Source organism: Mauremys reevesii, linkage group 3, assembly GCF_016161935.1.
Source record: "Mauremys reevesii isolate NIE-2019 linkage group 3, ASM1616193v1, whole genome shotgun sequence".
Taxonomy (NCBI): Eukaryota; Metazoa; Chordata; order Testudines; family Geoemydidae; genus Mauremys; species Mauremys reevesii.
In genome coordinates, this window is record NC_052625.1 from 36,074,854 (window position 1) to 36,101,705 (window position 26,852).

Here is a 26,852-nt window from a genome sequence, read left to right on the forward strand (position 1 = left end):
CCTCAACTCCCACTGAGAGTCCTCAGCCCTGACACAAGAGCCTCAGCAACTTGCAGGATTGCGTCCTAGATTAGTGATATGGCCAGTGATCAGACCGTCATTTCCTGGATATAATCCAGAGCTTTAATGGAAGGTGAGGTTACAAGGAAGAAAGATCAAAGGGATGAAATTAAAAAATATTTCTGGGAACTAAGAGCACCCCAAAAGACCTAAAGTTTCAATCCTGGCAGGTGCTGGGAATGCTCAGCTTTCACTAAAACCTGTAGGAGTTCAGAACGCTCAGCGCCTTGCAAAGCCAAGCACTTAGTGTAAGAAGAAAAAGGTATTACTTGGACAGGCCAGGAATAAAAAAACAACTCTTAAGAGATAGGAGGTGGGCAGAGGAAGGAAGCACAAGCACAACCCAGATGGATAGAATGGATAGAAACTTAAAACACCAGGTTATAGTTATAAGTCAAGTTCTGAGGAAGGGCTGAATTACAAATAGGAAAATGTAAAGCCCTAAAGGAACTGCTAATCCATCATGATCCTAACCTCATCCATACATGTTTTCTATGAAAACCAATGCAGTTATAATGGAGGAAATCATATTTATCCAATCAAAACAGTAAATGCAATACTTTCCCTTCCTTATGTCCACATTATATGGTTAAACAATGGGTATGTTCTTTGCATTTCAGTATTAACCTATTGCTGAAATGAAGGATTGACAATAGAAAAGAAATGGAGGAGCTACCAGGAATCTAGTTTCTACAAAGTAAGTTTCTACAAACTGCGTAAATGCTCCTTAACAAATACTAGGAAACAAGGTATTTCCATTTAATTGAATCAGTCATATCACAGTAACAAATACCTGTGTTACAATGCACGGTTACAAGAGCCCCAACAAGCAGATTTTCTGAATATTTTCTAGTTCTCTTTCACGCTTTTCCGTTCTGCAACCCAATTTCTTTCCTTTTAAGTTCCATACAGGTAGCTACAGAATAAAAGGAGAAGGATCTGGCTGAGTTAAAAGGCTACTGGATGGAAGGTAGAGGGAAGATCTCAAAAGTTTGAAATAAATTGTTTGAACTAAAAACAGCATCTGAACTTGTAACTCTGCCCATTAATCTCTTTTCCAGTAACAGTGTTTAGGCTAAATGAGGATTTTTTTAAGAGAGCTATTTTGGCTTATTTTAAAATCAATATGTATAATCACTGATTTTTTTTAATCAAAACCCTCCAGATGTTATGGTCCTCTCCTCATTCAGAAATGCCAACAGCCATATGCTACCAAATCAAAAGAGTCTAATTACATAAGTGTGTCAGAAAGCCTTCAGAATCAGGCGGGAAGGAGGTGATATTTCATTAGTAATCAAATGGGACATAGGCTGGATTCATGAATATCTAAGAGTAGGGCTGTTAAGCGATTAAAAAGATTAATTGCGATTAATTGCACAATTAATCGTATTGTTAAACAATAATGCAATACCATTTATTTAAATATTTTTTGATATTTTCTACATTTTCAAATATATTGATTTCAATTACAACACAGAATACAAAGTGTATAGTGCTCACTTTATATTTATTTTTATTACAAATATTTGCACTGTAAAAAACAAAATAAATAGTATATTTCAATTCACCTAATACAAGTACTGTAGTGCAATCTCTTTATCATGAAAGCTGAACTTACAAAGTAGAATTATGTACAAAAAAACTGCATTCAAAAATAAAACAATGTAAAACTTTACAGCCTATAAGTCCACTCAGTCCTACTTCAGCCAATCGCTCAGACAAACAAACGTGGTTACAATTTGCAGGAGATAATGGTGCCTGCTTCTTGTTTACAATGTCACCTGAAAGTGAGAACAGGCGTTCGCATGGCACTGTTGTAGCTAGCGTCACAAGATTTTATGTGCCAAATGTGCTAAAGATTCATATGTTCCTTCATCTTCAACCACCATTCCATAGGACATGCGTCCATGCCGATGACATGCTCTGCTCGATAATGATCCAAAGCAGAGCAGACTGATGCATGTTAATTTTCCTCATCTGAGTCAGATGCCACCAGCAGAAGGTTGATTTTCTTTTTTGGTGGTTCGGGTTCTGTAGTTTCCACATCTGAGTGTTGCTCTTTTAAAACTTCAGAAAGCATGCTCCACACCTTGTCCCTCTCAGATTTTGGAAGGCACTTTTGATTCTTAAACCTTGGGTTGAATGCTGTAGCTAGTTTTAGAAATCTCACATTGATATCTTTGCATTTTGTCAAATCTGCAGTGAAAGTGTTCTTAAAATGAACATGTGCTGGGTCATCATCCGAGACTGCTATAACATGAATTATATGGCAGAATGCGGGTAAAATAGAACAGGGGACATACAATTTTCCCTCAAGGAGTTCAGTCACAAATTTAATTAACACATTATTTTTTTTAACAAGCATCATCAGCATGGAAGCATGTCCTCTGGAATGGTGGCCGAAGCATGAAGGGGCATACGAATGTTTAGCATATCTGGCGCATAAATATTTTGCAATGCCGACAACAAAAGTGCCATGCAAACGCCTGTTCTCACTTTCAGGTGACACTGTAAATAAGAAGCAGGCAGCAGCATCTCCTGTAAATGTAAACAAACTTGTTTGTCTTAGCAATTGGCTAACCAAGAAGTAAGACTGAGTGGACTTGTAACTCTAAAGTTTTGCATTGTTTTGTTTTTGAGTGCAGTTATGTAACAAAAAAATCTACATTTGTAATTTGCATTTTTATGATAAAGAGATTGCACTACAGTACTTGTATGAGGTGAATTGAAAAATACTATTTCTTTTGTTTATCACTTTTACAGTGCAAATATTTGTAATAAAAATAATAATATAAAGTGAGCACTTTACACTGTGTTGTAATAGAAATCAATATATCTGAAAGTGTAGAAAAACATCTAAATTTTTTTAATAAATTTCAATCGGTATTCTATTGTTTAACAATGCAATTAACCATGATTAATTTTTATAACGATTTTTAGTTAATCGTGGAGTCAACTGCGATTAATTGGCAGCCTTATCTAAGAGACATGCCCATTGATCTTATTATTGAGTGAATACTTAGCCCCTAGAAATGGAGAAAGGAGAGATGGAGGTAAGTTGGTACTTTTTACACACACACACTAACACACACACTCATTGCTTTTATTGGTGGCTGGTGTCACCACAGAACAGATGAATGCAGGAAATAATCTGTGATCAAAATATAACCAAAAGTAAAAAACAAATAAATAAAAGAGTCAGAGTTGTTCTAAAGTTGAGCTTGCAAGTAGATGCCATCTGCACAAGGATGAAAAGTCACAAGATTGTGGCAGGTTGCTGAAGTTTTGCCTTGACTTTCACAGTCAGAGTAGCAGCTACTCTCACTTTCTAAGCCATTGGCAAACTTCAGACCCATCATTTTAAATGAAGCTAGATAAGTTTATGGAGGATGGTATGATAGGATAACGGGCTTAGTCAATAGGTCAATTAAGTGCCACACTGGTAAATAGTACAATGGGTCAATGGTATGATATAACCTTTTCCAGAGGGTTTGGCTGGAGAGTCTTGCCCGCATGCTCGGGGTTCAGCTGACCGCCATATTTGGAGTCGGGAAGGAATTTTCCTCCAGGGAAGATTGGCAATGGCCCTGGAGGTTTTACTTCGCTCCGAAGCATGCATGGGGCAGGGGTCGCTTGCTAAGGAGTGGGTGGATTGGCTTATGTGGCCTGCATCTTGCAGGAGGTCAGACTAGATGATCATAATGGTCCCTTCTGATCTTGAATTCTATGATTCTATGATTCTATGATTCTATGATTCTATGAAAATGAACATGTGCTGGGTCATCATCCGAGACTGCTATAACATGAATTATATGGCAGAATGCGGGTAAAATAGAACAGGGGACATACAATTTTCCCTCAAGGAGTTCAGTCACAAATTTAATTAACACATTATTTTTTTTAACAAGCATCATCAGCATGGAAGCATGTCCTCTGGAATGGTGGCCGAAGCATGAAGGGGCATACGAATGTTTAGCATATCTGGCGCATAAATACTTTGCAATGCCGACAACAAAAGTGCCATGCAAACGCCTGTTCTCACTTTCAGGTGACACTGTAAATAAGAAGCAGGCAGCAGCATCTCCTGTAAATGTAAACAAACTTGTTTGTCTTAGCAATTGGCTAACCAAGAAGTAAGACTGAGTGGACTTGTAACTCTAAAGTTTTGCATTGTTTTGTTTTTGAGTGCAGTTATGTAACAAAAAAATCTACATTTGTAATTTGCATTTTTATGATAAAGAGATTGCACTACAGTACTTGTATGAGGTGAATTGAAAAATACTATTTCTTTTGTTTATCACTTTTACAGTGCAAATATTTGTAATAAAAATAATAATATAAAGTGAGCACTTTACACTGTGTTGTAATAGAAATCAATATATCTGAAAGTGTAGAAAAACATCTAAATTTTTTTAATAAATTTCAATCGGTATTCTATTGTTTAACAATGCAATTAACCATGATTAATTTTTATCACGATTTTTTTAGTTAATCGCGTGAGTCAACTGCGATTAATTGACAGCCTTATCTAAGAGACATGCCCATTGATCTTATTATTGAGTGAATATTTAGCCCCTAGAAATGGAGAAAGGAGAGATGGAGGTAAGTTGGTACTTTTTACACACACACACTAACACACACACTCATTGCTTTTATTGGTGGCTGGTGTCACCACAGAACAGATGAATGCAGGAAATAATCTGTGATCAAAATATAACCAAAAGTAAAAAACAAATAAATAAAAGAGTCAGAGTTGTTCTAAAGTTGAGCTTGCAAGTAGATGCCATCTGCACAAGGATGAAAAGTCACAAGATTGTGGCAGGTTGCTGAAGTTTTTGCCTTGACTTTCACAGTCAGAGTAGCAGCTACTCTCACTTTCTAAGCCATTGGCAAACTTCAGACCCATCATTTTAAATGAAGCACAAGTGTTAGTCAATTTGAATAAAATATATGAAGAATTTTCTAAATGTGTATAATTGCAGCAATAGCAGGAATTGCAAGTTTTATTATTATTATTATTATTATTATTATTACTATAAATTTTATTAGTCCAAGTCCTCAGTCCTGGAGTGTAAAACATGCAGGTCCCTGAGGATATACTGTTCTATCTTGGAAGATTTCCTTAGCATTCTGATAATAAGCATGACCATTTGCACATGTTCTGGAAAAAAAAAGAATCATATATAAATTTTTGAACATAGTACACATTATAGCCTTATCTACATATTTACATGTCAAAACAGAAAACCTGATCACCATAATGTGCTATAACCATTAACAAATTCATTCTACAATATAGTCCTACTGTCTTCAGGTAGCAGGCAATATATGATCTACATTAATGCAGCAGAAGCATTTTGGTTAGCCTGTTTGACAGAATTACATACTCAAATATACCAAACAAGAGAGTCATGATGTAAGTGTAAAATTTACATAAGAAAAATCCTTTCAGCATGATTTTGGAAACTTCTCCATCATAACACTGAAGCCGGATCACATACTAGTGCCTGTATTACTGTTAGGTAAACTGTTACTAAATATATAGCTATTAAATATAAAGCATGTGGGACGTATGGCTATTCTGTACAGGTGCAATATAATCTGGCACTGAAGCTGGGGCTATTGCAGGGCTCCTTGTGAATTTTATAAATGTTATATATAAATGTTTATCACATGCTCAATGAGGCTGCAGATTTTAAAAGACAATCAGTCACAATATAAACCTTAAAAGTGCCATACCTTAAAAAAAAAAAGATTTAGAGACAGACTAGAAAGAGCTTTTGTGGTATTTGTAAGCATTTGCACCATCCCCTGCCCCCACTTCCTGCTCTCCAACTTCGGGTGGCTTCCCCATCTAACTTAATGCTGACTGGAGAAGGGGAGGAGAAAATGGAGTTTATTGGTTTCAAAATACATTAATCAACTTTCAGTTTACACATAGATTCTGTTAGGCCTCTTCTCCACACCAATGCATATACCCTCATGCCAGGCCTGACCCAAAGGGTGGATTATCTGTTTCTTGAAGTCTTTAAATCATGATTTGGAGCATTCAACAGCAGAGTCAAGGGAGAGAATTAGTTCAGGAGTGGGTGGATCGGCTTATGTGGCCTGCATCTTGCAGGAGGTCAGACTAGATGATCATAATGGTCCCTTCTGATCTTGAATTCTATGATTCTATGTCAGGAGCTGGGGAAGGAAGGAATTGTCTGAACCCTACACATGTGATGTGCTCTGCTGTTCTGGCGTTCTGATCCAGGGGGAGCTATGGTCAGAGGATCTGCAAACAATTGAATCTTCTCCTCCCCCTATCCCTACCCCACTCCCAAACTGCAAAGCTCAGGAATGGATAAGGAGCCCCTAGAGATCTCTGGAGCACAAGGCTCTCACACTTTCTATCTGGGTTCCCCCAATCCTACTCTTTCCATGCAGCTGGAACTGCAGCATTTCTATGCATGTGGGGCCATCTATCCCCAAGAAGCGGAAGGCAGGATCTGAAACACAGCAACGTAAATAGATTGTTTCTTTTAAAACCCTTCCTGTTAATCTTAATGGCTTATATTTCCTTGATGATTGTTAAACAGGAAGGATTGTAAAGTCCTTGTGCTGAGAAAGTAAAGTACAGACAGGTGGTTTTTTTCATAACCATTATTTTTGTTCTGGTCTACGGACAATTCTGTTCAAAATCACCCTTCTCATCATTGTTTTCTGGACATCAAGTTCAGCTTATTTTTAATATAATTCTGGTTTTCAGCAATCTCTCCCTCTTCAGATGAATCCCTGCTCAGTAATGAGGTCCCCTGGTTCAGATATTGTTCTTTGCCTCCAGCCACGCATACAATTGCCTATTAATCTGGCAAGCAAATTTGTTTTCCAAGATGGCATCTTGGGAATCATTAAAAACTGGACAATAATTATACCAGTTACTGTATTATATTTGGGATGTGGATTTACCTAGCGCAAATAAACTTAAGTGTTTCCACTATACTTATAAAGGCTGCCCATTTCCAAATAAGAGATACTAATAATGCTAATTTTTACCCATGTTCTGACTGCCAACAGGATGCAACTTTTTTTCCAGTGACATCAAGGCTGTGAGTCGAGCAATGACCCCTAGGATGTTTATTAAGAATTTAATGAAATTGAGCATCAGCCATTTTTTGCCAGTGGCCTTCTTCCCCACAGCCATCATTATCCTCCTGAGTGCCTCTCCCTGGCTTTCCTCAGAAACTTTTTCCTGGTGGCCTGCTACCTCAGTTTCCACTCTATTATTTCAAGTTATTTGGGAGGATACCTGGGACTAGATCCACAAAGGGGATTCAGACTCAGCATGGCAATACCTACTGTTTAAGTACCCTGCCACCTACTGCAATCCATAGCCCCGAATTAGGTACCGAGCTTCCTGTACAATGCATAGAGAGAGTTAGGCCACCAACAATGGGATCCTAAAAAAGCCAGCTCGCTGAGCAGGGGCGCACCTCCTCCATGCTCAAGATTCACAGCTGTGAACCCTCCCTGGAGTTAGTCACCTGTGGTACTGATGCCACAATTCTACCACCCACCCACCTACCCACCCTTCCAAGGTTTAGCCCAGTGGTTAGGGCCTTCACTCCCGAGCTGGGAAACACATGTTTAAATTCCCTCTCTGCCTGATGTGATTTGAACCCAGGTTTCTCACATCTCAAATGAATGCCTCGCTCACTGGGCTCTCTTTCAGTCTCTCATTTTGGAGCTATTCCATTTTGCATAAAAAAATAACTTGTTATTTGAACAGGAAATTGTCTCCCACATCCCACGTGAGTGCCCTAACTACTGGGCCATAGAGCCATTCTCATGCTTTTTCTGGCTCAATGACTATTATATATTTCATACAAAGTGGAATAGCTCTAGTGGGAGCCCCACCCAAGAAAACCCCATAAGGTGGCGGGGGGTGGGGGGGACTGCTACCACTCCTCCTCTGGCTGTGTTTTGTACAAGGCTCAATCTGGTAGATGTGTTCAGAGTTCTCCTACTGGATTGTGCCCTGCAGGTAAAATAGGTGGGGCCATGCCTAGTTTGAGGATTTTGCTGGGGCTTAGGTGCTAGGTATCAGGCATTAGGCAGCTGTTCACACATCCAGCAGCAGAAAATTAAGGGCCTAGGGGAATTTACCAGCAGAACTTCAGGTGCTTAGGGAGTTCAGGTGCCTACAGGGTTAGGTAACAACTGAATGGGGGTTTTGAGCATCTAAATTGTGGATTTAGGTGCCTAAAGTTTCAGTTAAGAACATAAATATCCCTTTTTAGATCTAGCCCCTGGAATGAATTCTTGGCCTTACTGAAGTCAATGGGAAATTTGCCATTTATTTAAATGGAACCAGGATTTCATCTCTGCTACGTGTTCCACCCAGTTCACTAAAAGGGTCATTTGCTGGTCAGGGTAGCTATCTGCCCTCTGTAATAAAAGTATGTCACACAGGAATGATGGTAATTTCTAGCTACATGACATAAATGAGGGTGATAGGTAATTAAATCCTTCTCCACTGAATCTTGTTAAATACAGATCAGATGCAAATAAAATGCGGTATCAGCCGAAAATAATAACCCAAAATGAATCAAGCCATTGACTGAAGCACACATAGAAATATCTAGGATGGAGATCACGGTGGTGGACATTTGTTAATAACTACCTTGTAACTCTCAGTAATTTTCTAATCATAGTGGGGATGTTCACATAAAAAGGCCCTGGCTGGCCTGGGTCAATGACTTGGGCTTGTAGGGCTTGGGCTCCAAGGCTAAACAATTGCCATGTACATATTCAGTCTTGGGCTGTCGCCCAAGCTCTGGGCGCCTGTGATGCTGTTTTGGTAGGCCACCCAGTCATTTTCTGTTTGAAATCTAATGTACTCTTCCACTTGCAATGGTAGTAACTGATTAGCATTCTTGTATTATTTCTGCTACTCTAGTTCCCTGGTATTCTTTTGCAACTTCTTTTGGAAGGTTAATGTTTTTGACTCAAGAAGCTTGGTGGATGTTCGAACTAAGGTTTTGTCCTTCTGCCTGTAAATCTTTTCTCTCGTGATCCTACCAACATGTATTTAGGTATGTTGTGCTATATAGGAAATAGTTCAGCTCACAACTGAGCTCCTTGCACAGTTTGCAGGGAAATCTTGTTGATGTCAGGAAACACTGGGGCGTCAAATGATTTAAGATCTGAGCTTCCCTAGCTGCAGTACCTTGAGAAAATGAGTATATCATCAAAATTCACCTCTGACTCTTAATTTAATTTGGATTTTGAATTAGCTTTTCTCTAGGCCATCTGTTCCATACTATGATTTCAGTTCATGTTTGCTTAAGAGAAAGATCAAGAGTAGCCCCCGACCTATGTCCCCTCCCCCACGGGGCATGTTGCCCAGGACAGAAGGAGAGTCCAGGGCTCCCCACAGTGGCCTGGGCTCCCTGGGCAGCAATTACCACTGCCTGGATCCAGTTTCCGGCCTAGTTGGGGGCACGGTCTCAGGGGGAAGAGGACGAGCAGGGGGCAGGGCTACTGAGAGGGACTGGGTCTCATGGTGAGGAGGGAGCTAAGGTTCTTCTCAGACCCCCCGCTGGGAAGAGGCTGGTGCTGCCAGCAGGGGCTACATTTCACAGCAGGGGAGCTGATCACCTTATTAGCTCCCCTAACATGAAGCACAATCCATAGGTGCCACTCCATGGGTGCTCCATGACTGGAGCACCCACAGAAAAAAATGGTGCATCCCCCCCATCAGTGCCTCCTCCTCCCCCCAGCGTCTCCTGCCTGCCACAGTCAGCTCTTCCACGGCATGAAGGATGCACTGGGGGGGAAGAGGGAGGGCCAGGTGCGCTCTGGGAAGGGGGCGGAATGGGGGGAAGAGGCAGGGTGTGGGTGGCGCCTTGGAGGAAGGGGTGGAGTGGGGGCAAAGCCTGGCGCAGAGCTGGGGGAGGATCACCCCCCCCCAGCACATATTAAACTTGGCGCCTATAGTGCAACCCCTGCTGGTATGCTCCGTGCCTGTCCGAGGCTTGCAGTTTGGGGGGACAACATGCCCCCATGTCCCCCAAACTATGCCCATGTTAAAAAGGGGGAAGGCATGGGTTTTAATTGAGGGGAGGGCAAATGTTCTTTGTGTCCAGGTTCCCAATAAATCTTAATCCACAGTTGCTACTAGGCAACACTTCCACATGTGCAAACACTGAGTTGGTGTATAACAAAAGAAACCTTTTATTCAGTGGGAAAGGGAACCAAGGATTAATTTGGGAAAACACCACAATGGGAAAACATTCAAAAGCATGTGACCATACGCAAACCCGACCCCACACTGGGCAGTGTCCTTTGCCTCAATTTCACACTTTGTGGGGTGAATGTCTGATGAACAAATGTCTCTTTAACACATCACTGCCTTCTCCCTCGGTTGCACCCCAGTCACAGTTGGCAGTCCTTGGTTAGTGAAGACCTAGAGGTCAGAGGTGCGTTTGTGGAGTTCACCTTCCACCACTGGGATGGTGTTGGGAGGCATCAAGCAATGGCTCTGCTGCTGCCTCTCCACCTGGCTCCCCCAACACCTGCCCTTTCTGCGGCGACAGGGAGACCCTGGCACACATTTATAGAGGGTGCACCAGACTGCTTGCAGCCCCTCTTCTGGTGCCTCCAAAACTGACTTAATTGCTACTTTTCCCCTCCCCACACCTCTTGAGCTACGCACACCCTGTCCATGGTCCCACAAATTTGCAAAACCTCCTCATCAACCTCCTCCTGTCATGGGATAAGCTATCATGGGATAAAAGGGAAGGTCCTTTCATGGACTGAGAACTGGTTAAAGGACAGGGAACAAAGGGTAGGAATTAATGGTAAATTCTCAGAATGGAGAGCGGTAACCAGTGGTGTTCCCCAAGGGTCAGTCCTAGGACCAATCCTATTCAATTTATTCATAAATGATCTGGAGAAAGGGGTAAACAGTGAGGTGGCAAAGTTTGCAGATGATACTAAACTACTCAAGATAGTTAAGACCAAAGCAGATTGTGAAGAACTTCAAAAAGATCTCACAAAACTAAGTGACTGGGCAACAAAATGGCAAATGAAATTTAATGTGGATAAATGTAAAGTAATGCACGTTGGAAAAAATAACCCCAACTATACATACAACATGAGGGGGGTTAATTTAGCTACAACGAGTCAGGAAAAAGATCTTGGAGTCATTGTGGATAGTTCGCTGAAGATGTCCACACAGTGTGCAGAGGCGGTCAAAAAAGCAAACAGGATGTTAGGAATCCTTAAAAAGGGGATAGAGAATAAGACTGAGAATATCTTATTGCCCTTATATAAATCCATGGTACACCCACATCGCGAATACTGTGTACAGATGTGGTCTCCTCACCTCAAAAGAGATATTCTAGCACTAGAAAAGGTTCAGAAAAGGGCAACTAAAATGATTAGGAGGTTAGAGAGGGTCCCATATGAGGCAAGATTAAAGAGGCTAGGACTCTTCAGCTTGGAAAAGAGAAAACTAAGGGGGGATATGATAGAGGTATATAAAATCATGAGTGATGTCGAGAAAGTGGATAAGGAAAAGTTATTTACTTATTCCCATAATACAAGAACTAGGGGTCACCAAATGAAATTAATAGGCAGCAGGTTTAAAACAAATAAAAGGAAGTTCTTCTTCACGCAGCACACAGTCAACTTGTGGAACTCCTTACCTGAGGAGGTTGTGAAGGCTAGGACTATAACAATGTTTAAAAGGGGACTGGATAAATTCATGGTGGCTAAGTCCATAAATGGCTATTAGCTAGGATGGGTAAGAATGTGTCCCTAGCTTCTGTTCGTCAGAGGATGGAGATGGATGGCAGGAGAGAGATCACTTTATCATTGCCTGTTAGGTTCACTCCCTCTGGGGCACCTGGCATTGGCCACTGTCGGTAGACAGATACTGGGCTAGATGGACCTTTGGTCTGACCCGGTACGGCCTTTCTTATGTTCTTATGTTCTCCTGGTGCTGACCAATGTGGCCATCCACCATAACAGGAGGAGGAGGAAGATGGATGGCGGGGAGGATGGCTGGATGGCTCTATGACTGTGGTGCCTATTTCCAAGACCTTCTCAGGTCAGATCTCCAGACAGAGTAGAGTTCCTCTGGGCTGTGTCCACTGGCTCCCTGGGTGCCTTTGACCAGCAGTGGGTGCTGCCTGGGGTTCTCTGATCAGTGTCCCCCTCTGGATTCCTGATTTTATCCCTGTGACTTTCACTCCCATCCCTGTTTTTTCCTTTGTTGTCTCCCATAATTAGTTGATGTCAGGATCCAGGGCTCCCCCTCCTTACATGGCAGGGGAGGGCCTTTAGTAATGGGCAGGCCCACACCCGCCCATCCCCAGAACTCAATAGGTGCTACCACTGGCCACCATCTCTTTGCTGCCACTAGCCACCACTGCTTGCAGCTCCGACAACATCACATTCTGAAGTTCCACCACGTAACCCAGCTCTTAATGCTTTCAGCAGGTAGTAGGTAACCTCAAAGTTGGCATAGTCTCTGTGTTGTCTTTCACTGTTCCCATATACGTTCAAAGGTTTATCTTCTAGACCTGGTCAGCAGTGATGTCAGCTCTAGGAATCACTGCCCAGAAACAAGGGCCTTCAGCTGAGACTAATCGACTCTGTCATTAATTCCTAGACAGGTGCAGGTTAAATGGTTTCTAGGTCTCTTTGGGCAGAGTCCACACCCTCCCCACAGGAATACCAGTCTTCACTCACTCATCTTCACGGGGATTTGGCATCCCTACCCCCTGCTTAGCAAGTGAAGGTCATTTTAGGGGGATCCCTCCCCCGCATTCATGGCAGGCTAAGCACAGTTCTGCCGCCCTTTACTCATACACTAAGGATAACAACATTTCATTACCCCTGCATTCGAATACCAGAGTGATTTGTAACCCAAACCAGCCAAAATTGATCATTTTGGCAAAGCAGCCCCATCATGCTGTGCACCTAGGCAGAGTAGGCATAGATATGAAAACATGGTCTGCTCCTGAATTCTTTTGTCCCCAGTGCATCACTAGATGTCATGGGAGAGCTCATTCAGACCCTGCTTATATTTGCATTTCAATATACGAATATCTGCCTTTTATATTTATGTTTTAATGTCTGAAGAGTCGTGCACAAATGTAGCTATCAATCAATGAAAATAATTTTAGACTGATAAATAATCAGTGGCAAATTTTAGAGTGGATCAAAAAAAATTTTGCTGAAACTTTTTTCTGACAGAAAATGCCTTTCCCATCAAAATGTAAAGCTTTTTTTTTTCTTTTTTGGCCAAAAAAATCAATGAATACTTTCAAATTGAAAAGTTCCAAACACTTTCAAAAATTGAGTTTCATTTTGGTGTGGAAAAAAACCCTTTCCCTCATATTTTAACTTTTATTGTATCCTTTTTCAGTGAAAGAGAGAGAGAGAAAAAAATTGTCATCTGCACATTGCCCCTCTCCCCCCAAAAAAGCAAAAAACAAAATGAATATTGTCATTGAAAAAACAGGAAAAAATCCTGGAAAAATTCAAATGAAAAAACCTGTTTTAATTTCTCTTGTGTGGTTCTTGGATACACTTTGAAAATCTCTACGCATCCATCTTCCACATAGACACTAAGGACCAAATTCTCATCCGGTATAAAGTGCAAATATGCTGAGTTGCACCGGTTCCACTTCAGTGGAGCTATGCCAATTTACACCAGCTGACAAGCTGTTCCCAGATTGGCCATTTAGGCACTTTGCGCTTTAAGAGGTCTTGAAATTCAGGCCTGGGCCTGTGGAATACAGCAATAGGATCATATCACTCTGCTCAGAATTGTCTAGGGCTTGGCCTGAAACAGACAGAAAAGGGAAGAAGAAAAAGTGGCCAAAGGAGAGAGCTGTGTGATTTATAAGAAAAAGAACTAATCATCTTAGAATGGATTTTATGATTAGGAACTGCAGGGTGTTTTGCTTTATTATTGTTAAGTTAAAATCAACACTCCCAGCTGTGCAGTAGAGGATAGACAATGCCGAGTAATCCCCGTGCACATAGATCCAGTTACAGCAAGTATTTGAAAAAGATTTTCTGTCTTCTACCAAAGACCAAATCAGCATAAAGAAATTATATAGTGGCTGGTGCCCTCCTCTGAGAAAAAACAGTATGTTCTGATTTTTCCTTCATTTTGTCATTTTATCCAAAGTTACCCTATAAAGAACAGTGCACGTTAAAAATTTGATCTAGAGAGACAGCTGCCAAATCCCACAAGGAATTTTTTTCCAAAAAACAGAGATATGGGAACAAACTGGACATAGAACACACTGTTCAGCCCTTGAAATTAAAATGTAGGTTGTGTCAGCAGTAGTCAACAGAAATCTGCAATACCCTCTTGTCATTTCTTTGCATTAGTTTGTATTGTTACCCCATTTTGACCTGAGCAGTTAGTCAGATGTGGATTGTTTCTGTTAGGACAAATTGCTGATGGAGTCAGGTGATTCTTTGAACATTCTTTGTAAATTATCAGGATTGTATCAAAGTCCTGTTTCCCTGAACACAGCTGGAATCAAATGACAAGTGATTGTTTCCTTGCTCATAGCTCTAAGCCCCTGGCAGCCAGCACTCAGCCCCAGAAGCTCTTCTCTCCGGGCTTTTCCCAGGGCCATGCTCCCAGTGCTTGTTCAGGATGTTTGGTGCTCCCTTGTGACCTGCTCTAACAGCTTCTCTGGACCTTTTTTGCCTCTCTTTGACATACAAATTTTCCCAAAACAATAGCCAGTGAAACCCCTTTGCCTCATGTGCCTTTTTGGGGGGCAGTGACATGTGCCTGTAATTGGGGTGGAGGCTGCTATTGTTTCAGCTGTCTGGTTCCATAAAGGAGCTTAGTTGTTTCTGACAACTATCTTAAATGGAGGGTAGCAGTTACCCTGAACCCATAACAATACACATGAGGGAGAATTTAAGATGTATTAAGAATATTTAGACCTCGCTCAAACTCCGTTAGAACAAGATGGGTACATTGCTGTGAAATGTGTATTATTTCTCTCTAAAAAGCTACAAAATCCATTAATCAGCACAAGGGACTTACTCTTTCCAACCCCTTGTACATAGCCAAGTGATCTGGAGGCATAACAATGGTCTTATGATTAAGACACAGCGTGGTGTCAAGGGTTCTGAGTTCCATTCCCACCGCCACAGACTTCTTGAGTGACCTTGCGCAAGTCACCAAGGGTATGCGTGCACTGCAGCTGGGAGGGTGGCCTCCAAGCACAGGTAGAGAGACGAATGCTAACTCCAGTTGAGCTAGAGCACTAAAAATAGCAGGGTGGATGTCGTGGCAGCATGGACTAGCTGTCCGAGTACAAGCCTGCCCAACCCCTGGGTAAATACTAGGGTAGCTAGTCTGTGCCTCCACCTCTGTTGCAACATCCACCCTGCTATTCTTAGCATGCATGCTCCCAGCTGCAGTGTAGATATACCCTTAGTTGTAAAACAGAAATAACTATACCTAGGGCGATGCAGAAATAGTAATAATGTTCTACTAACTGCAGGACAGAAGCATGCCCAGTCATTTATTCTTGGGAGCAAATGGAGTAATCTTTCCTGGGAATACTGATAAAGAGAAGTCCATTCAGATCTGTTTGTCACTAGGAAAAAAATGTATGTCTAGAAATTAATGGAAGGAAAGCACAAAAGGGATTATTGTCATTTCTAAAGCGCTGTCTGGATTAATATATAACAGGGAGGATTAATATATAACTCAAAATGTAACATAAATAAATCATGATCAACCAATGTTTGCAACAGTTCCTGGCTTTCTCAAGCACCTATTTGCGCTGCACTTACTTCCAGCTCTTGTTTCAGTATGGGCCTCTCCCAAACCGTCTCTCATTCTTCCTTTGTTGTCTTTCATCCACCTGTCCCCTACTGTGGTATGAAATAAGGGACAGAGTTCTCTCTTTTCTTTTTCATTACAGATGGACATTTTACAACTCTCTTGAGAAAATGTTGAGCAAGAAAGTTCCAGTGATGTGAAGGGAAGAATGCGGCCCTTGAACTTCATAATCATGGTTCACAACCAGCAACAACAAAATAATTAGCTGTTTGCTAATCACTCATGTTTTTTATTTCATAGAGAGATGCAGAAAATACATAGGCTCTAATCCATCCTATGCTTTGGCTGCTTTGTGTTGCAATGATGTTGCAAAATAGCTGGTGAGTCACTTTCACTGCCCCATTCTGAACTCACTTTGCATATAGGAGCTGCAACACCAGTTGTACGTCACCCTTGCTCCTAGTAGAAGATCCTTCTGGGGAAGAGGGCAAGTATCAGAGGGGTAGCCGTGTTAGTCTGGATCTGTAAAAGCAGCAAAGAGTCTTGTGGCATCTTATAGACTAAGAGACGTTTTGAAGCATGAGCTTTCGTGGGTGAATACCCACTTCATTGGATGGGGAAGAGGGTACTCTCAGTTCTTTTGCACTCTGGTAATGATTCATGCCTGCTGATAGGGCTCCTTGAGGCTGTTGGGCGCTAGAGATAACATAGGCCAGCCCTGAGGCTGCTCTAAATTGCACATGGAGACCAGATTGACACTGGGATGGACCAATTAAAGATAGCTTACAGCCATGTCCCTAATTGCCCAGGATCTTCCTGAGCTGCACCAAGCAAGGCTCTGACCTGGCACAGGGTCTGGCTCCTATTCTTCAATGAGTATGCACTCATTAAATAACTCAAAACATCTTGTTTTTTTTCTCTCTAGTGAGTGCAAAATTCTGTGGATAAAAGAAAATCAATAACTAGCCTCAGTATAACAACTTTAAATGTGTGTTTCCCAAGGTTATGATGCCTTTGAGCAATAAAAACAGTAGAAGAAACTTCATGAGAAAGTGATGTACTGATTTTTGTTCATTCTCCGTGTTTCCTGACATTAAACCAGCATTTTTATTGCTTCAGTATTTCCCTTTTACAACCTAAATACATTTTCAATTAAAGTATCTGCTAGTTAATTAACAATAAAGAGTGTAAAATTAAACCTGTGGTAATTCCCATGACAAACTCAGATTCAATAAAGGAAATGCTGCTGATTGGCTCAGAGTGGGTATCATGCCATGCTCACAAGATGATTGTTTCTAGTGGTTTCAGAGTGGTTGGTTACTTTGGCCCAGATACTCAAAGGTATTTAGGTGCTTGACTCCTTTTGAAGATCTGAGCCTTTGTCTACCTGACCTACAAACAAAACAGTGAATGTCACTGTGTTCTCTGATCCTTTGTAGCTTCTCTAATGTGGACCCCTGTTGTGCATCAGAGGTGAAATCCTGGCCCCTTCTGAAGTCAGTGGGAGTTTTGCCAATGATTTGGTTGGGCCAGGATTTCATGCCAGTTGAGGCCCAGCTGTGGATGGGCTTTGTGGGCTAATTTGATAAATACTGAGTAATTTACTCAGAGAAAGGGCATTGTACAATTTAGGGTTATGTAAAATACAATCAAATGTAAACAGAGTGCAAGTCTTTGTGTATCATGCCTAAAATAGTCCCCAGCAGTTATATTCCGTTTAGTTCTATGGAACGTAATTAATAGATCAGTAGTAGCCTCTTGAATTTAAGCATGGTGTTTCAGACCCTCAGTCCAGCAACATACTTTAATCACTTGCTCTTATAAGCATCGTGGTGCTCATGGTGGTATTAGAAGCTCAGGGGTGTAAAGGGAAAGTTTTACGAACACTCAGACTCCACTTAACTATATTCATGCCACCCTCGTTTTGAAGACTGATTAGCTAGGGCCTGTTTTTCTGTGACCCTTCACCTTGCCTAGATGTTTGCAGCAGTGCAAAGTGGAATGCTCCCCTTCTGATTTCACACCAGCTGTGCAGGAGTGACAGGAACTAGACAAGTCACAGGATAATCAGACCCTTGATGTTTACTGGTCACTTTTAAGATGTACTGTGCTCTTGCTGTAAGTGATCATTATTAGCTTCAGATTCTTAGGTGTGCTACCCTGTATAGTTTATACATGTCACTATATGTTCATTTACTCTAGAAAATAGAATAAACATCTGTGCTCAACATGGTATATACAGGTAGCTTCTGATACCCTTACTCACATTGAGTAGCATCTTCCTGCATGAGCAGTCCCACTGAAATGAATGGGATTATTTATGAAATGAAGTACGATTCACCGTAAGGAAGGGTGGCATAATCAGGCCCAAAGTAGTTTCCTGATGTTTCCCTTTTAGTCCAGTGCTTTCACAGTTACGATCAATAATCCCTCGACTGTGGAAGTTACTTTAATAGATATTTTGCTTAACATGAAGCCTTCTGTTTTACTTTCGGATTAGAAATGTCAAAAGATCATTTTCAATTCTCTCAAAAGACTTATGATGTAAGTAGGCTATAGTGTAAGTTTTTAAAAAAAAAATGCATGTATAGTGCCACTTAGCATGCACCTGCCATGAGCTTTTGTATCTTAGAGATACAAATCCACAGAACATCAGTACTTTTCTTAATACAGTGCACTTTTTAAGGCAAGTAAGAATTCAGTATAAGATTTCATTGTCTCTTGCAATTGGTGACTTTTTATACAAAAATTGCTCTTGTTTCAGGATAAAATAATTGATTTGGAGAGAGATTTGTTCATATTAAATCGTGACTCCATAGATAAGATGTTTAAAAGGTGTAGGTTGTTAGCCTAAGGAATGGCTGAAATTACTGTTAATAAACCTGTTTCCATGCTGTTGAGGAGAAAGTTATTTGAAAAGTGATTCTAAAAGTGTATGCTAAGATGATTAGAGCTACCAGTGACCTAAAATCACAACAATTGTTATCTGTAAAGTTCAATCTATTTGTTTAGCTGTTTCTGAGAGACAGTCACTTGCAATAATTGATTAGCTCAGCAGTCCTCAGGACAACCTTTAGTATCATTTTAGTGTTATGAAAACTATAGAGTTAGTAAATTAATTTTCAGAATACAGTACAAACTTAATTCATCTGTAGGTAAGATGCTTCCATGCACCTGATCTTTGGCATATAAGCAAGTGTGGCTAAAAAGAGTAGTAAAGACTGTGACTGGAAAACAATATCTTTCTTCATTACTTCTTTTCCCTAAGTCCAATATTTTATCCACTTATGCTAGTCTCGAATGTTGAAACAGGAACTATTATGACATATGAGACTCGATAGAGATCAATCAATAAAGACATCTATTTAATTTTTCCTTATCTTTAGAGTATATGCTGTATTGGAAATAAGGTGCCGATAAACTGATTATAGTTGGTTTCACAGCTTTAATATAGCATAAGTGTTTTTGATGCACTGGCATAGAACAAAGTACACAGTACAAAGAGCACTTGCCATTAATTAGTCTTCTAGAGTGATATACAGTTGACGAAAATCACTTAATCAAATTAATTCATTCAGATCTGGTACAAGATCAAGAGATCTTCTGCCTGTATGTAAAACAACATTATTATATTTTCAGTCAAACTGGAAAGAGAAAGCAATTCAGTACATAACTGTTCCAGTCCAATCTGCACAGATGAGTCTATCAATCAGTCTAATTTTTTTCTAGGTCTATTATAGAGAATGATTATCACACTGTCTAAAACATGTCGCTTCAGTTATATATTTTACATACAGAATATATATACATTTTAATATATTTGTATAATTCTGACTGTCTGTCTTAGATGCCTGTCACTCGGTGTCTTCATACTAGTTCTCCATATGTAGCACAGTAAGATTTGATTTAAGATTTAGACAAATTGTGTTATATCTTATGTGGGATCTGCTAAATTAATTCCCAGTAATGGCATATCCCTTTGGGACAAAAAGCATTATGTATTTAAGTATATGATATGCTGAGTCTCATTTTTAAAAGGTGTTTCTTCCCAGCCTTCTTTAGTTCACAGATGCACTTTGTGCTCATAAAAGTTGGACTTGCATTTTTTGTATGCCCACAATTAATTGCAAGTGCATGTCTTAGTATTTAAACAATTTGGTATGGGCTTGATTCTGAAAGGTGCTGAACATGCTGTCCCCATGCATTAAAACACTTAAGCATATGAGATGGGATTCACAAAGCTATTTAGGCATTTAACTCCCATTGATTGAAATGAATGGAATGGAATCCCTACAGCGGGGACTAAATTAGGAGTGCTCTCATGCTTAGACTATGTCTACACTACCACGGTAAGTCAACCTATGCTATGCAACTCCAGCTATGTGAAAAACGTATCTGGAATCGACGTACCTTAGGTCGTGTTACTGTGGTGTCTACACTGCGGGGGGTCGACAGGAGAAAACCTCCCGTCAACTTACCTTACTCTTCTCATCAGGGGTAGAGTACAGGGGTCAACTAGAGAGCAATTTGCAGTCGATTTGGCGGGTCTTCACTAGACCCGCTAAATCAACTGCCGGTGGATCGATCTCAGAGCGTTGATCCCGGCTGTAGTGTAGACCTGCCCTAAGAGTTAAACACTTGGCTGCAGAGTCATGTCTAGCATTCACATTCAGTACATAGCCATTTAGGGCCTGATCCAAAGCCCATTTAGAGCTCTTCCCTGACTTCACTGGACTTTGGATCAGGCCCTTACATGATAGCACATGTGGATGCATTTTGTGCAAGCGCAAACTGTGCCAGCAAAAAATGGAGGCTGCCATCGGAAAATCTGGGCTTATGTGCTCAAAGCCTGAGGACCAAAAGGTATGTTTTTAAATGGTGAGTGATAACTGAAAAAATCACTGTGACGTAATCACCAATAAACTTAATTTAAAAGCTGTCCTGACAGAATGGCCCAGCTCCACTGCCTCTCTGCAAAAGTCAATGCATGTGAATCAGTAAGTGTTTTTTATGGGAATTCATGTTGTAGTGACACCCACTAATTCCTTGCCGTGTTGGTAGTTCGCCATAGTAAAAACACCCAAAGTAGGGAGCTGGGCTCATTCCTGTGGGACAGGAGCCATGCCTGCAGGGTGAGTGTGGGGCAGGCTTGCTCTCCAGCTGCACTGGGCCAGCATTAGGGTGGTGGTGCCAGGACAGAGAATGCATGTATGTAATGATGGATCACAAAAAATAAAAAAATAAAAATAAAAATAAAAAAACCATGCAGTTGGGTCACTTAGTAAAAAGTTGGGAACCTCTGCCTGAGGAGTGACTCTGCCACTGTCTCCTAACACCACCTTTATGCCTCCTCCCTGGTTCCCTCTGCCATAACATGTCCTCTGCAACAGCTTTACCACACTGAAGGATTTCCTGTCTCCAGAGAAACCCTGGCATTAGGGTTGCTGTCCAAGGAGCCAAGGATGAGATCTGGCCCTAAATCTTCTTGGCAAAAATTTCCCACTGTTGCTAACAACTGTCTGGTTCTACTAGAGGAAGCAACGGTGGGAGTTTTTGTCTAGGCAAGGCTGAGCTGGCCCAGTGTTCGCAATGGTGCAATAGTTTTGCCAAAAGCCCTAGGATAGATGCCATTGTGCCTTTGAATTTTCTTTCCATTCCATTTCAGAATCCTTACCCATTTACACGAAGGAGGGAATTGTATTATGGATCCTTTCCTAACTGATACTCCATGCAGCTGTCTTTGTTGCTGTCAATTAATGTGAGATTTTGGGGATTACCCAGACCCACAAGGGGTTCTGTTACTGCCTTGTAGCTTTGGGTGCCTTAATGCTATGCTGCTATAGTGCAGAGCTCTGACAGCAGTAGTCAGCCTACTAGCATGAAGGTCTCAATCCTGGCTTCCGCCTGCCTAGTTAATCCTTGCAGGATGACTTCAACAACCCCCTTCCTCCAAATCCATCTCCCTGAGTTCATAACTACCAGACTTGCAGACTCTTCCTCCCTGGTTCGGCAGGTCACAAGGAGTGAAACCCACTGCTGCTACCAGCTCACTTTGGTGCACACTCCAAAGTTTGCACCACAGAGACCTGCTTGGGGTAAACATAAAAACAACATTTATTTAATAGAAAAATCATAGGTTCAAAGATGAAATAGTAAGAAAAGCAAGCACATACAAGTTACGCAGAAAATAATATGAAGATTCAACCTCGGGCTTTACACTTCTGTATAAGCTACATTCCCGTTTCTAATACAGGTTACCTATTGCCTCTGACCAGTTTCCCAGTGTGTCCTTTGTCCTAGAGGGGATCCATGTTTCACAGACAGCACCCTGCTTGGCTGCTGGCCCTTTGTTTCTGGACTGCCTTCATTTTAAACCCTCTTCCCTTCCAACCGGGTTTGCAGTTTGTTTTTCCTTTCTTTCAAGCTTTGTCTACACTAGCACTTTTGTTGGCAAAACTTGTCAGTCAGGGGTGTGACACCCTCCCCCTCTCATAGATTCATAGACTTAAGGTCAGAAGGGACCATTATGATCATTTAGACTGACCTCCTGCACAATGCAGGCCACAGAATCTCACCCACCCACTCCTATATCAAACCTGTGTCTGAGCCATTGAAGTCCTCAAATCATGGTTTAAAGACCTCAAGGTACAGAGAATCCTCCAGCAAGTGACCCGTGCCCCACACTGCAGAGGAAGGTGAAAAACCTCCAGGGCCTCTGCCAATCTTCCCTAGAGGAAAATTCCTTCCCGACCCCAAATATGGCAATCAGCTAAACCCTGAGCATGTGGGCAAGACTCACCAGCCAGGAAAGAATTCTCTGTAGCAACTCAGAATTCTCTGTAGCAACCACCCCATCTAACATCCCATCAGAGACCATTGGGCATATTTACCTGCTAATAATCAAAGATCAATTAATTGCCAAAGTTAGGCTATTCACTAACAAAAGCACTGGTGTGGACAGCGCTATGGTGCTGGGAGACGCGCTCTCACGGACATGGCTGCCACCACTCATTGGGAGTGGTTTAATTATGCCGGGGAGAAAGCGGCTACACAGGAGACCTTACAGTGGCGCGGCTGCAGCAGTACACCTGTGCCGCTGTGAGGTCCATAGTGTAGACACAGCCTCAGACTGTGGTAATTCGTGGTTACATACAGTGGGGAGAAACTTCCTCCTTCCTCAGTTTTCCAAGACTTTGGTTTTCTTTTCAGTTTCAATGTCTTTCCATTAACTTTAATGGGCCACCATTGTGTCTTCCTGGCTGGACAAGGAATGGGTATTTGAAGTTGGTTTCGTGTAAACAACTGTCCTTCCCTGTCTAATTACATCACCTCCCATTGTGAGGTGATGCTGTAGTTACACCACAGTCCCAATTACAATATTCTACACATATGCACGTCAATACTTTCCTAACCATAACCTATATAAGATCTCCTAATGACCATCAAGTACAGGACAATTACAAGCTTTCATAAATGGCCTTATTTGACATATATTTATACACAGTAACATTGTATACAATCACTTGATTCAGTTGCTTATTCTTTGGGGTTCAGAACCCCTGTTCTCCCTTTCGGGTGTCTGGACCCTGATTCCTGTGGCACCTTATAGACTAACAGACGTTTTGCAGCATGAGCTTTCGTGGGTGAATACTTGCATCCGAAGAAGTTGGTATTCACCCACGAAAGCTCATGCTGCAAAACGTCTGTTAATCTATAAGGTGCCACAGGATTCTTTGTTGCTTTTACAGATCCAGACTAACACGGCTACCCCTCTGATACTGGACCCTGATTGTCACATTACCTGCAAAAATTAAAATTAATATCTGTTTGAGGAAGATAAATATTTTAAATGCTTATTACCCATAGCCTTTGAAGAGTTATCTGAAATACCTGATTACATTTTTCAATTTTGTTCTCCTTCTGTGAAGACTACTGCTTCTGAAATGAAATCAATTTAAATGTAGCTCTATGTTTTCTGTCTGGAAATAACCAATGCCTCTTTACAAAAAGCAAAATATAAAATAAAATAAAATAAAATAAAATAAACACACCATCACCCACCATTTATGTTCAATAGACTTTAGCATTTCCATTTAGAAGACCTATTAATTTTTATCTCTTGTAATATTTCACTTTCCACTTCTTTTATCAAATGATTCTTTTGCATTATCCAACTAATGACGGTGTCGGTACTATAAAACTTGGGCAAGAAAGCTCCAGCTAAACTAAGATAAGCCATCTAGATGTTCTTCATTGGTACATTTTCTTAAATTGAATTTAGTGTTCATCAAAGGTGCCAGAGACCAGGGTCAGTGCATTTCTAATTAGTACTCTCTAGTTTATTATTATACAGACCAGCTATAGCACAGGCAGTGGCAGTTCATGCTTTCCTTCATTATGTCTCCAATGCACCTCAATCCTTCCCTGGTGGGACTACGTGTAGGGCAGTTAATGCTCCACTTTCTGTACACATATAGTCCGTGGTATAATCTATTCATTGGCAGGGCATGGAACACTGCCCTGCATCGGGAGGCAGGAGACCTCAATTTGTTCTTGGCCCTGTGTGACTTTGGGCAAGTCACTTCACCTCTCTGGGCTTTTGTTTTCCCCTCCCACCCTTTGTCTGTCCTGTCTAGTTAGATTGTAAGATTTGACTCCTATGTGTATGTACAGTACCTAGCACAATGGACCTCTAGGCACTACGGTAAAACAAATAATAAATAAAAATAATTCCGAATCATAGAAATGTTGGGCTGAAAGAGACCTCAAGAGTCTAGTCCATCCCCTGTGCTGAGGAAGGACTGAGTCCATCTAGACCATCCCTGACAGGTGTTGGTTTAATCCATTCGTAGAAATCTCCAAGGATGGGGACAGCTCCTATGTTAGTTTAAATCATTTATGAACCAACCCTGGTTTTCTTTGAATGTGTTTGTTATAAGTAAGGCCAGCATTTGCTGAACAGCTTGAACTAATAATTTTTAGCAGTGGGCTGTTTGCAAACAATTCTGTTTGTTCGCTATTCGTTATTCACCATAATGGAGTTTCAAGGGCATAAAATAGATATAATAAAGTAGAGAATAAGGCTCAAAATGTTTCTCATCAGCCTTGCTCTCAGTTAATACAATTCACCCCTGTACAGATGGCCTGTGCAAGAGTTATATATCACAGAATTAGATTGCTTAAATTGTGTGCACAGCCTTTTTCAAGGCCTCAGTGCTGCTGTTAATTTCATCCTGGATTGAATATGGAGTGCTACATCACTAACCGTTTCTGGCAAAAGTGAAGAGTTTGATCAGCTGGCTTTTGTTATCTGTTTTCATATTGCAGATGAGCAGAAGGGACTCTAATCTGGTGTAATTTATGCACCAAGAAACTGGAGTGAAAGATACATAAAACAAAGTGGTGGCCTTTAACTTATTGTTTATTTCTGTTTTAGATTACATCAGTTGAGACTTGTCTAGACTCCCTGACACTCTGTAGGACAAATCCAGAGTCATGTGTAATGGGTAGTGTGAGTTAAAAGTCTAAGGCACTGGTTCCCAAACTTTTTACTGAGACAACTCTCCTACTGCATTTTATCTTTTTGCAACCCACCATTACATACCTGCCCCCTCTACCCCAGCATATCTGGGTTAGAAGGGAACCTCAGGAGATTGCTTAGTCTAATCCCCTGCTCAAAGCAGGGCAAATCCCTAGATTTTTGTTTTGTTTAAACTACAATTTTTAAATGGCCCCCTCAAGGATTGAACTCATAACCCTGGGTTTAGCAAACCAATGCTCAAACCACTGAGCTATCTCTCCCCCACTACCCTACTCCTGGCCTTCTGTGGAGAGGAGGCCCTGGGGGTAGGAGGATGTGTGTTTGTGGAGTGAGCCCACCCCACAACAGTGGTTCCTGCCTAGGGACTGGGCCTAGTTCCCAGCTCTGGGCATTGCGACCTGGAGCACAAGGTCACAGTGCCACTCAGGTTTGGCCTGGCTGCTCCTTGGTCATGGTTGCAATACTTGTAATAGGGAACTGAGCTGCGGGTAAGTGGAGAGTGGACTTGCTCTCCAAAACTCCCCACCCAGGGTTTCCCCTCTGCACTGGGTTGGGAGAAGTGTTTGTTTGCCTAGGCCAGGGGCCCAGTGATAAACTAATCAAGCCTTGGATGTGGCAACTGATCTAGAACCTTCCTGTAACCCACTGGTGGGTTGGAGTGAAACACTGGTCTTAGGAAGCTCTAAAGGAAGCCCTAATGGTATAATGCTGAGAGGGCTAGAAAATGGTTTGAAGTCTGGTCTCCACATCACTTGCACCAACTTTACTAAAGTTGTGACTTTAAACTGAATTTGTGAAACCTACGCAAACCCCTCTGTGGACACACACACATATCACTTTAAATCTGGTTTATAGCAATTTGGTTTGCCTTGGTAAATTTACAGGCACATGCTAAAGTGATATAACCAATTTTAAATGGATAAGAGTCTCCATAGTGAGATTTGCACATGTTTAATTAAATCAGGTTGTTAATTGATTTGCATTAAACCAGTGCAACTTCTGTTTGTAGGCAAGGCCAGTTTAGACTCTCTTAGACCTCTAAATCTGACGTATCGTGTCCTGTTCATCTGTTCAGCTGGGTGATCAGGTGAACAGAAGCTGATGGGCATTAATTCAACTAAGTGTGAATAACTAGAGTAACTACTAATTGAACTAACTATAAGAATCCCACACTTTAGCCAATCTACTGTGCATAAAGAATAACATCTAACCTCTATCTCTAAATCATATCAGCCAGGAAAAAAATCTATTTCCACTACACTTTTCAAATGTAATTACTTTATGAATAGTAGCTAAGAAGATGCCAAATGCATTGTCAGATCAGTAAATAAACTCAAGATTATGGATTAATCTTTCTCTTTACTATTATTATTTTGAAGTTATTTCTTGTTCCTTCACTTCTTTCAGATAACTGCTGACAGCATCTTTATA